Source organism: Protopterus annectens, chromosome 1.part0 (genome assembly GCF_019279795.1).
Source record: "Protopterus annectens isolate FY-2018-M chromosome 1.part0, PAN1.0, whole genome shotgun sequence".
Lineage (NCBI taxonomy): Eukaryota > Metazoa > Chordata > Ceratodontiformes > Protopteridae > Protopterus > Protopterus annectens.
This window is the reverse complement of record NC_056725.1, coordinates 1,989,134,809-1,989,148,415: the sequence shown is the minus strand read 5'-3', so window position 1 is coordinate 1,989,148,415 and position 13,607 is coordinate 1,989,134,809.

The following is a 13,607-nucleotide window of genomic DNA, read 5'->3' as shown; positions in this document are numbered from 1 at the left end:
ACAGTTATTGGCACAATATCCCTCAATGCACACCATATTTGCACAGTAAGCCCACCTTTAACATGTTCATCTTACTTATACACCCATACATATGTCGACTGTTACAATATATCGACATATACTATCCCCTGTTATACTTTAGCACATACTTGTTGAACCAATCCTGACACTGACAGTGGCTGGAAGTGAATTGGTGGGTTCCAAGCCCATATCATCCCTTGTGGTGTATGCTGAGTTTGCCATGTGACCTACAGCAGTACACATATAGAATACTACAAGCATTACTACTGCTCAACAATACATCTCTGCAAGATAGCTATTTCCACTATCTGCATTAATTACACTGTAATTCTTACAGTACAGGTATTACATACACACATACTACATGTTATACATACCTTCTTAGTAATCGGAGGTGTTATTGACTAGTATAATACTCATTTTCGGTTCGTCTTTCAGTGTTTTGTACTATCCTACGGGTAGATACAGATGGTTTGAATGTGTGACAAGGCAACCTTTTATAGTTACAGATCAGTAACGTGCTATCCCGATGACCAATTGGTGTTCCTAAGTAGCTATTTATATGCACATCAGCTGCACTGCTACTGTCTTAGCCAATACCATGGCTACAGTGGAGTATAATTGAGTATTCCACTTGGGCGTTGTCCCTTTGCCTTACTTGTGAGGAAGACCGCATGGAAGTGTTGTTTGGAATCTATTGCAACAGCTGTATGGAGATGAACAGTAATATATTGTGTATAATGCCTAGAGGATTTGGTCTAAAAGTGAGTACTGCTGTTATATTTCTGAACATTGCTACTTGTGCAGGGTTTGTCTGTACCTAAAACTTCTGCATATGCTTCAGTCTGGCCAGGTTGTTTGACCAGCTCAAGGCTGCATAGCTATGCATATAATGTTAGGAGGTTTGCAGTGTGCTTACCAGACATATTTAGTTTGGTGTTACTGTGTATCATACTGTGCTGATAATCAGTACTCGGTAACATTTCCTGGTGTACGAACCTTTCAACCCTCTGAAACGGGATTAGTTCATACAAACCCTGTTACATCACCAGCTGTTCAATTGTATAACGGCAACTATTTCACATAGGGCCATATTAGTGTGTCTATGTCCAGGTATGTTAAGGTTTCAGCAGATGTTGTACAGTAGTTGAATAATTGGTTATGGTATGACAGTATGTATTGATGTAATTATTTTGGTTGTGGGGTAGATGTTGGTGGGTGTACATAGCACATGCATGTGTGTAGGAAACCCTTTTATACAATGTCTTTATGGGTGTGGGTGTTCTTTCTCTATGTGAACACTTATCTCTTAGTGGACTAATACTATGGCAATTGCAGGCTGATTCATTAAGGCACTATTAAATGCTTCCTGTATAGCATGCAGGTACTGTTAGTTCTTGAATCATTTTGGCAATACATCGGAATGTAATAAAGTTTTGCAAAATGAAAGCTGTCTGTGTATTTCTGTCATGGATATTTGCAGTCATTGCAGTTGTGTTGGTGGCTGTGTCCATAGAACATATTTGTTATAGTGTATTGGCATATACTCTCCATATGTTATGTTCATATTGTTTGGGGGGGGAGGAATGTGTGATTGCTATGGTCCATGTTATACTCAGATATGACCACTTCAGATGCTGTCTACAGACATGTATGTATGTGCATATATGTGTGTGTGTGTGTGTGTGTGTGTGTGTGTGTGTGTGTGTGTGTGTGTGTGTGTGTGTGTGTGTGTGTGTGTGTATATATATATATATATATATATATATATATATATATATATATATCTATGTATATAGATATATATATTATTGCATACGTTTACCTGTACAGCCATAGATGTGTAGATGTTTTTAACCTATCGATATATCTACATATATATATATATGTATATATATATATATATATATATATATATATATATATATATATATATATATATATATAGACCTGCATATATTGACATGTCTCTATGTATCTCTCTCTCTGTCTCTCTTTATATATATATATATATGAGCATACACCTTTAATTGGGTACATGGCGGGTTGTCCTATTTCAACACATTCCTCCCTTTTGTGTTTTAACCTGTCTGCATACACAACTGGGATAGGTACATCTCGGGTAGCTTAGTGCTAGGTTACTCTGAGGATGGAGTACATGGTTGCGGGTTCTACTCCTGGAAGGTGTCATTATTTTACCTCTCAGAGTAGGCACTGGTAGGGAAAGTGTGAATAATGCACATTTATGTGGTTGTAAGCATGTTTGCCCATGGTCTGCGCGACGTTAAGCAAAGGTTAAACTTGTGAAGCACTTCTCCGTTTACCATGTTTCAGCACCACTTACCGTCGCGCAAACCAGTGGAAATCCATTTATAACTGCTTAAGAGTGCATTAATCCACCTGCATCCAACAGCCCTTATTCTGGCCTTCAAAATAACCTAACAGCCCTTGCAGGTCTTGAACCCGGGACCATGAACACCACAGTGACTGACTTTACCACTAAGGCATCTGAGATATGTACAAATGTTATGGTGTTTAGAATATACATTGTACTACAGACATTCCTCACTACTGAAAACAAATGTGACAGTCAGTTGGTGTACATATGTCTGATACATGTTAATGTTCATATGTTTGTGAAATTAGGTGTTGCAATGTGATGTGTATTATGAATGAGAAAGGTTCTTGCTTTGTGTCCTTTTTATATTGTCCTCATACTCCATGTATACCCCACCAGTTCACTTACTGGACATCTGACCCAGGCCCTCCTTGATTCATGATTGCATTACCCATCATTCCTCCCCCACCCCAATCTTCACATACACAACAACCACCACTTCTATGGTGAATTAGGTTAATATTAATTGTTATAATACCAGAGCTGCATGGGTTTTGTGTAGACTCCAATTCCTTTGGCGTGCTTCTGTGTCATGAAGTGTGCTCATAGATGTTTATATATATGGCTATTGATGTAACTGTATAATTAATATATATATATATATATATATATATATATATATATATATATGTGTGTGTGTGTGTGTGTGTTTGTGTGTGTGTGTGTGTGTGTGTGTGTGCAGACATCACTGACATATATATATATATATATATATATATATATATATATATATATATATATTTTTTTTTTGTATTAGTTTGTAACAGTAATACATATATAGACTGGAATGTGTTGGTTCCAAACTACAGTACATTACAATGTACTGTACATATGTACACAAAATGACTGTCCCATTTGTGATCATTACAGTGAAATGCATATGGTATAAGGTGTAATCTCAAGACCATGAAGCATGTATACACCTCGGATTGCTTAGTGGTAAGTCCCATGACTATAGTGTGCATGGTCCAGGGTTCGACACCTGCGATGCTTTACAAATGTTTTTTTACTGCAGAATAAGGCTCATTTAAGCAGTTGTAAGCATGTTTAAAAGTGTTTTTGTGACATTATAGCAGCAGTTAAACACAGTTAAACAAACTTTGTAACTTATAACATGTGTGTGCAAACATGGCCACATCCGCTAACTACTTAGGATATATATATATATATATATATATATATATATATATATATATATATATATATATATGTATATATAGATATATATATATATATATACATGTCAGTGATGTAACATCTCACTATGTGCTGACAAAACTTTACATTCTCTGTTGGCTGTACTCTCCAGCACACATGGGTTCATATGGGTGTTTTGAATGTTTATTATACAGACGATTACTACCTATATATTCAAGCTGTGGTTAAGGTATAATTTTGCACGTGATAAACATCCCTGCCTTTATCGAGATTGTAACCTCAAATGCACAGATACTATGCAGATGCTGTAACCATTACACTATTGACATTAACATTGCTTCTGCCTATTTCCTATTTAGATGATTTCTATGTGTAAGCTAGGCTAAGCAAAGGCCAGAGGCTCCCAGACTCACTGAGCTTCACGCACTCTTGAAATAACAGCATATAACAAATGTACTGTGAGACAATACATTACATTCCTAACTACATTAGGCATAGCCCCTCACTGACACACTTCAAGGGAAACCTTGTGTGAATGGGTAACAGACTATACACCCCTGGGATCATGTGTTTCAGAACCATACAGCCAGGGGGTGGGGGAGCCTGTCCAGTTTGATAGCTGCAAGACCTGTTGGGAGAATTGAATGGTGTTGAATTGTCACATTAACATGCCTTCTTTAGATCACTAAGTGCCCCTATCACCCTCCACAACCCCAGTCTTCAACAGTTTCCAGCAATTCTGCCTGGAATTGCTTCATTGGCTATGCTTGACAGAGGCTCAGTGACTTCATCAGTGATGCGAGGAAAGCTAGCCCACTGTAGCTATGCTTCTAAATGCCCTTGGGCAGATAGGTAGTAGGCTATCTGTAAATGTCTAATGTGAAGGCCATCACAGCCATAATATGTGAATAAACAGACCTTCAGATCACAATATACAGTGAAAAATTACTATGTAGTCAGGTCTTTTATCAGCTTGTATGAGCATGTTATAAATTTGTTACTTTTTTGAAGAGTTTTCCATAGTAAACTACATTTCAACAAATCATCTTTATTGATGTTGATATTTTGAATGTAACTTATACAGCAAGAACATACAGAACACTGATACTTAGTCACGCCAAAAGCTTATCTTTGATGCTAGTAGACTTTCATAAGTTTAAGGCTTTCTATTGCTTACCAGTAGGTTACCTACAGGGGAGATGAAAAACAAGCACAGATGGGGAACATGCATGCAATGACACCATACCGGCCTATGTGTCAGCCTTAGGCTTTGGAATACTGGCCAAGGCTTTTGGTACCTCCGTGGTGCCTTATTTAAGAGAGTCTCAAAGGTGAATACCAGCTCTGTAAACAGCACAATAGCAGATTCAATGAGGGTTATGCTACTCAACACCAAAGGTTGTGATCACAACATGCATGCACTCACAGCACTCCTCAGGATGGACAACATCAACATCTGTGCAGTAACTGAAATCTGTCTTAAGGCTCCTGAGAGCACACCAGCACTACCAGACTACAACCCATACCACACATTTCAGCCACAGAACATGGACTGACAGACCTGGAGGGGCTGTATCCATATTCATCAGGGATACCTACACCTCCAGGTTAGTGGGGCAGCATGATACCTCTGAGATCATCCATGTGCAGCTAACATCAGCCACAACTGCAATGTAAACTGTGGCCTGCTATGGATCATCCTCCATGACGCAGGACCTCCACTCCACCTACCTGGAGACAGTGGAGAGCATGACAGTCCTAACGCACACCCTGGCATTGGTTGATGTCAACTACCATACTATTAACTGGGAAACTTACTATGGTACTCATTTCCAGGTCCAGCGCTTCCTGGAATTTATCACCTCATATGCCCTGTATCAGGTGGCAACCTCCCTAATGTGGGGTGGAAACTACTAGAAGTGATTGTCACCAACATGGGCAACAGGTGCAGCATAGAGGAGGTTAACCGGTCACTGGTTAGATCTAACCATGAACTATTCACTGTTTCCACACCCAAGCATCTCCCCCACCCATGGATACCACAGTGTATACCTTTCCTACAGCTAAATTTACACTACTAGTGACAGGGGTGGGGGGTTTCACCACCCCCATGCTAAGGAGAAACACTGCTCAAGATACAGACAGATTTACAAATGCAGTCTATAAGTACCTACATGGATGTATGGATCATGCCATCACTGGTAAACCAAGACTCACTCCTCCTAGTCAAGGACACCGGTCTGGTGGACCTCTGCAATAAACAGGCTATACTACAGAAGTAGGACAGTGTTCCAGACACACAGCAAATCCCAGGAAGGGCAGACATCCGTGACTACTATTAGTATAATACGCAGGTCCCTCGTGACATCATCCAAGGCTAACATCAGCAGGAGAATACACAAGGATTTGAAAGATAACCACAAAGCCTTCTTTGGTTATGTCAAGGATCTACGCGGTGACACACATATTTGCACTGTGCCAGTGAAATATAGCACAAAATATGCTGACTCTACTGATATCGCCAACATCCTTGCAGATACATTCAGTGCATACTTCATCCCCTAAAGAGCCCACAGCACTACCCGAAAGGTACAGTATCCCACACATCAGAGACACACAGATGGAAATGGCCCTCTCTAACAGCAGAACACAGCATCAATGGAGGCAGAAGTTGTCCTAGACTGCATCTTGCAAACTGTACAAGACAACCTGCCCCCCACTTAATTAGGCTTTCCTACCTCAGCCTCTCCACAGGCTACATGCCTATACAATGGGGCGTGGCAACGGTTATTCCACTCCATCAAGGTGGAATCACAACTGACCATGGTAAATACCACCCCATAAGCCTGACTAGCCTGGTCTGCAATAGTATGGTTCGCATCCTCATGGCACTCATTAACAAAGACATTGGTAACCTCTGAACACATGACCCAACCCAGGTCAGCTTGGTTGAGTACAGTTCATGCCTACTGAACCTGTTTGATGTCTTACATACAGTCACCAAGACGTTAGATGATGGGGGAGGTGGTTCACACATACTACCTGGAACTCACCAAGGCTTTTGACACCATGCCCCACTCAGGTATTATTGATAAACACACCAGCCTGTACATACACCCATACATCACAGGTTGGGTTGCCAACGGGCTTATTCACAGAATCCACATGGTACGACTAGCGGTCTCCAGGTCCAACTCTTGACCAGTCATGACTGGTGTCCCACAGGACTCAGTCCTAAGAGCCCTACTGTTTGGCATATACATCTCAGAGGTACAGGCAAACACAGTTGAACTAAGGCAGACCATGTTTGGCAATGACTGTGAACTAGGAGCCATGATTGACAGTCCAGCTGACACAGATATCCCTCAAGGGGCCTCACGGAGGATGTCACAAGGTGCCAATGACATGGCCTTTAGCCAAGTGCCACTAACTGCATGGTCATTCCATTGTGGAATTGGTACCCACATATTAACACATAAATGGCAGCCACTTTAATATGGACGAGGTAATGGGGTATCTGGGGACAAAGGTAGATAGTGATCTTCCCTTTGATAATCATATCTCCACAGTAGTTAGGACATCCTTCTGTGTAGGCCATCTGATTATTAAAGGATTCCCATCTAGACATACTGGGGTTATAGTGCCCCTTTACTCATCACTCATCAGTCCCATCATAGGGTATAATAAATCATGTGGGATGTACCTCAGAAGACACTTCCAACAGCTGGGCGGTCCACAAATGTACCTCACCAAGGAGAATACTGGCCTCCAGCATATGACCTATGCAGCCAGACTGAATAAACTCCTGCTTTACTCAGTGGCATCTCATTTACCCAGAGATGATCTTCGCTGGCCATCCCAGCCATGTCGAACTCAGGCTTGTCATGCCATAATTTTTAGCTAATTCTGTATAGAGTTCACAGCTCTATTTATGGAAAAAATACTGGTATGCTGTTGAAAAGACTGTTATGAAACATTTTCTGTCACTATAAACTGTTAATGAAACCTCAAAGTTAAGCTGGCTGTTGCAGTAAAACCGTACTTGAAAAAACGACTCACTGCATTTGTTTTTGTTGAAGTTATTTCAAACACATGTAGTTGAATGAAACACGAAGTGCTGCACTGAATGAAAACACTGCTATTTTGTATAAAACACAAGTAGTGTGATCAAGTCTGTAAATAAACGATACCTTCACTGAAAGGATGGTCTGCTCTCCGGAGTGCTGCTGTAGTACTTCTGCTGTATAAACAGTCACTGTGAACTTAAAAATGCTGTACTGGAAAATGGATGTGAAAGGGTTTCAGCTGCTTGCTGGGTTTCAAGGACTATATATCTCTCCCCAGACAGCAGGCCTTTGCAGGTGCAATTGTAAGAATTGATAATACTGTACTGTACCATAATTAGCTGGAAACACTGTTTGTAATGAGACTGAGAAATGAAAGTCTTTATCTGTTAATTACCCAAGCTTCTGCTGAACAGGTGCCAGTCTCTCCTTTATGGCCAAGTCTTGTGCACTTTTCAGAATTATTTATTTATTTATTTATTTTTATTTTACATTTGTTGACCGGGCTAGTCTAACTGGATATATGTCCATTTTCAGTAGAGGCTCGAGGAGATAAGCTCCAAGACATGGTCCAAGTACAATAATACAAGTACAAACAAATAAAAAAATAAGAAATAAAATCTAATATTCTAGTAAAAATAGCAATTTTCCTGGTATGGAAAAAAAATGCATCAGCAATGGTAACGTGTATTTCAGCATAGAGGTTGTAACAGGATGTAACACTGAGGTAAAAAGTCACAAACAGTGCAAATTGAAAGAAGATAAAAGGAAATAATCATAGTAAAAAAGGAAAAAAAAAAAAAGAAAGAAAATCATCAGTACTTGCAACATGCGAATTACAGCAGAAAGGTTAAGCAGGATCTAACACTGAGGACCTGTAGTATAATATAGTGCTATTTTTTTCAATAATAATTCTTTATTATTTTTTTCTTTTCATTACACATCATTTCACAGGAGTACACACAGGTGATATTCGACTGATGAAACAACACTGTAATTAAAACATATTTACACTATTTAAATGAATGCTTTCATAGTTTAATGGTATGAAAAGAAATATGAGTTGTTTTCTCCAGGGTTAGTACCATCAAGTTAGTTAACTACTACCTAATGTTGTGATTTTGTGTATGCTGTAATTGTATCTTAAATTCAATGGTTTATGTAAGTATAATATTGAAAATTTGTTCCCAAAGTTTAAGGATATTGGGATTTTTGTTTTGTTTATTTATTATGTATTTATGGGCTAATATATGTTTTATCGCCAAGTTCCTAAAGTTCTTCCATGAGATTTTGGATGGGGTAAGCCAGTTGGTAGCTATGTAGAGTTTCATTAATAGGAAAATGTTAATGAGGATGATTGTTTGGTTTTTAGATAAATTATTTGGAGGGATATGTAATATCGTAAATTCCCAAGTGAGCGTTGATGATTGATAGCCCATCTTTTGCAGTTGTACTTTCAGGGAGTTCCAAAGTTTGAATACACATTTACAGCTCCAGAACATATACAAAAGGTCAGCAGTTTCACCTTTGCAATGTGGGCAAGTTGGGGAGTTTCTAGAGTTAAATTTATGCAAGCTAAGGCATGTATAATAAGCATTGTTATATATCATGAGTTGGGTAAATGCTAATTTTTGAAGGGATATGTATTTTACTGTTAGGTTAATTGCTTGTTTTATTTTGTGGTTCTCCACTGATGATATTTTTTCTCTCCAATAGTTAGATATGAGTATATGTTCTTGAAATTTCAGGTCTTTTATCAGCTTGTATGAGCATGTTATAAATTTGTTACTTTGTAGAAGAGTTTTCCATAGTAAACTACATTTCAACAAATCATCTTTATTGATGTTGATATTTTGAATGTAACTTATACACATTTATTTAATCTGTCTCAGGATCAACAGATATGACTTGGGGAAGCCCAATTGGCTTCTTATTTCATGAGCGGGACAGTTTAGATATGGGTATAGATCTTGTAGTGTTATATTAATTATAAGTGGGAATCTTTTTAAGTCTAGTAACTGGTTATTAATTTTCAAGTTGGGGTTTGTGTGTATAGGTTGTAGAATCATCATGGGTTGAAGGAGATTTACTGATTTAAAAAGATTTTGTGTTAATGTTACAGAATTTTTAAGGGGTTCCATTAGATTATATGTTTTAATATTATAACTGCTTAGGAAAGGTAATGATTTGGGATTTATTTTCAGGCTTTCAATATGTTTAAAACATACTCCTATCCAATGTGGGGACCAAGTGTTTCCTAATGTATTGAAGTTTGCGATTCTTAAGATTCTATTGGCGTTTATGATTAAGTAGTAATTTTCAAAATTTGGTAAGTCTAAACCACCTTTGTTTTTCAGGGTCATAAGTTTATCATATGAGTTTCTGCTTTTTTTTGGTTCCCATATAAATTTAGCGAATTCAGTGTAAATATGCTTATAGAATTTCTTGGGTATTAATAGCTGCGAGGACCTAAAGATATATAATAGTCTGGGCAGCATATTCATTTTAATAATCGAGACTTTAGCTAATGTTGGTAATTTCAGATTTTTCCATCTCTTTAGGTCAAGTAGAATGTGATCCCACTTTTGTTTAATATTGTTTAAATAAAAATTTTTATCTGTAGAGAATGTAATTCCTAGATATTTAATCTTTTCTTCAGTTTTTATTTGTCCTAACAATGGTAAAAGTGAGAAAGGTTTTGGAGTTTTTATAGGGAAGATGTTGTTTTTTTTAAGGTTTATTTTATAGTTTGATATTGATGTGAAGTCTTCGATAGCAGTTAGTATTTTCTTGGTGTCTGTGGTTGGCATTGTACAGTATATGTTAAGATCATCAGCAAAAGCTGACAGAGTGATTTTTGTGTTGTATATTACTGGGGCATTATGGTATATATTTTGTTTGATGTTTAAAAATAGGGGTTCTAGATATAGGTTAAACAATAAGGGAGATAAAGGGCATCCTTGACGAGTACCATTCCTGATTTGAATTCTATTAGACCACATTTTGTTTATATATAATGTTGTATAAGGGTTATTGTATAGTGTTTGTAGGGTCTAAATACATTTTTGGGGTATATTGAAGTAGGGTAAGATTTGGAATAAAAATTTTGTGTTGACTCTATCAAAGGCCTTATGGGCATCTATAATGAGTGCATATATGTTTAGGTTGTTTAGGTTAGCATATGAAATTAGCATGTGTAGTGTTAGTGTATTGTCGCTGGCTTGCCTGGATGTTAAACAGCCAGATTGTTCAATAGAAATAATTATGTCCGTTATTTTTTTCAGTCTATTAGCCAGAATAGATGTTAGAATTTGTGTATCAATATTGAGTAATGATATGTGCCTGTAAGTATCTGGATTCTGAGGATCTGCCTTTTCTTTGAGAATGAAAATCGTTTTGGATGCATTAAAGTGTATATCATTAATTTTATTCGTTATTATATAGTTTAATGTATGAGATAGAATTTGTGCAGTGATACGATAAAATGTTTTATAAAACTCCGCTGTGAGGCCATCTGGACCGGGAGATTTGTGTGATTTCAGTTTTTTGATAGTTGTTATTATTTCTTCAATAGTTATTGGTTCTATTAATTCTTTTTGTAGTTTTGCATCAATTTTCGGGAAGTTAAGTTTTTGTAGGAAGTCTCTCCTATATTCATTTGTGGGTAGGGAATCTTGGTCTCCATAGATTTGTGAGTATATAACTTGAAAATTGTTAATAATATCTCCGGTTTTTGTATAATTCTTATTCTCATAGGTTATTTCAGAAATTTGAGAAGATGATTTAGATTGGTTAATGATCCTTGCTTGTGCTCGTGATGGTGTTTGTAAATGGTTAGCATATTTTGCAAGTATTTTAATTTTGTGAAATGATAGGTTATTATTGTGAACCATAAAGAGGTCTTTTTGACATTTCAATAGTTCTGTTTCAGTTTGAGTGTTGCAGTCTTTGGTTAAATCCTGTTCTAATGATTTAATTTTAGCCTCTAGTTGTTGTTCCTCTCTAAGTTGGGTTCTTTTATAATAAGAGGCTTTTTGGAGGAAAATACCTCTTATCTGAGCTTTTGTTGTCGCCCATTCGATATCAGGAGGGTGTTGCTGTTTTGATAAATTGGCTAAGGATGTTTTAAGAATATCCTGTACTTCTTGACTTATTTCCTTTTTATTTAAAAGATTGGGGTTCAGGGACCAATTGTATCCTCGATATAGTGTGCTGTTTTTGCTGGTCTTAGTAATGTTTAGGGTAATTTTAGAGTGGTCCAACAAGTAGCGAGTATGTACGGATACTGTGGGGTCTAGGTTAATTAGAGCTTCTGAAATTAGGAAAAAGTAAATTCTCGACCACATTTTATGGCAGTTGGAGTAAAACGTGAAGTTATTTGAGGTATTAGGGTAATTACCATATTTGAAGGGATCATAAAGATTAAAGTCATATTTAAGTTCGCTTAATGCTAGAACTGCTTGCTTGTTGCATGATCTATGTGGACTTGATTTATCTTGTTTTGGGTTTTGATATGCATTCCAGTCCTCTCCTATAATTATGTAATGATTATTGTATTGATTTAAGATAGGGTACAATGTAACGAAGAAGGAGTGCTGGTTATTACAGGGTGCATATATATTGAGAAGTAAAATGGGCTTGTCATAATCAGGAGGTGAAAGGATTACTTAACACCATCTACCTTCTTTATCTATTTTGGTTTCTATAATTTTATCTTGGTATTGGTTCTTAATGATTATGGCTACTCCTGCACTATTGGTTTTGCCCTCAGAGGCTATAATTTCTCTCATCCATTTTTTCTCTTTAATTTCTGACCATTGTTCAATGGTTAAATGTGTTTCTTGAATTAGTAAGAAGCTTGCCTTAGCCTGCAAGACTAGGTGAAGAAACAGTTTCCTTTTTCTGCTCTTTTGGAGCCCTTTTATATTCCATGAATCCAAATCCCACATTATAGTGCCTGACTTTGTGTAAGTAGTCTTTCACTTTGTGTAAATATATTGGATTGTGTTTATTTCTTAATAAAAACATGTTATGAAAGCATTCTTTTATTGCTCCCTTCCCTGTGCCTACCAACTAATCTCCTGGACCAGGAATTTAACAGGGCCTGGCAAGTTTTGGTTTTTGTATTTTTTTGTATTATTAGTATAGAGCTACCCTGTATGTTAATGTTTAAGAGGAAACAGAATCTTAATGGCCCTGTATGACCTAAAACTATTTGTACAAAGCCTATCCCACTCATTCCCTACCAAACACTGCTTTTGTAACCCTAGTCTCTTCTTATGAAATTTATTATGGAGTGTTCAAGTTTGAATAACCCATTTTTAACTAGCAATGGTCTTAACTAATCACTGGGGATCTCAGTTTAAGAAACTTGTCTCAAACAGTATATAAATGTTTATCAACTGTAACTAATTGTCTCAAGGTTTCTTTATCAACCATACTCATAGAGTATATTCATTCCCCATCTAGTCTTAGTATGTGAGTGGTTCTACTCCCCTTGGCAGGAGATTCTTGTCTCTAATTGTTTCTAACCTTGCTTTGGGGGAATATTCAATTTTGGAGATTGGATGATCAAAGAGTCCTTGATCCCAACAGTTTTACTGCCTTTGCCCTGTATTATTTAAATATTGAGTGGCATTGTGATATATAGATCTTGACGTGACTTCTCTCTCCCATAAAGTCAAAATTCGTCAGCTAATTTATTGATGTTCAATCTTAAACTAAGTACTGGAGAAAACAATGTAACTATGTAGCAGTTAAAAACTTATGCACATACAAGAATATAGTCACAAGTAGTTAAGCAATCATTTAGAGATCAATTCAAGTAGGTTTAACAACAAGTGCTTAAAAATCTATGGTCACCAAAAAAAAAAAAAAATGTAAGCCCTTCTACAAAACTTCACCGATTCTTTAGTATAGGGTTTAAGAGGGAGGGGTGTATAGATATTTCTTCAGGCTTCAAACCC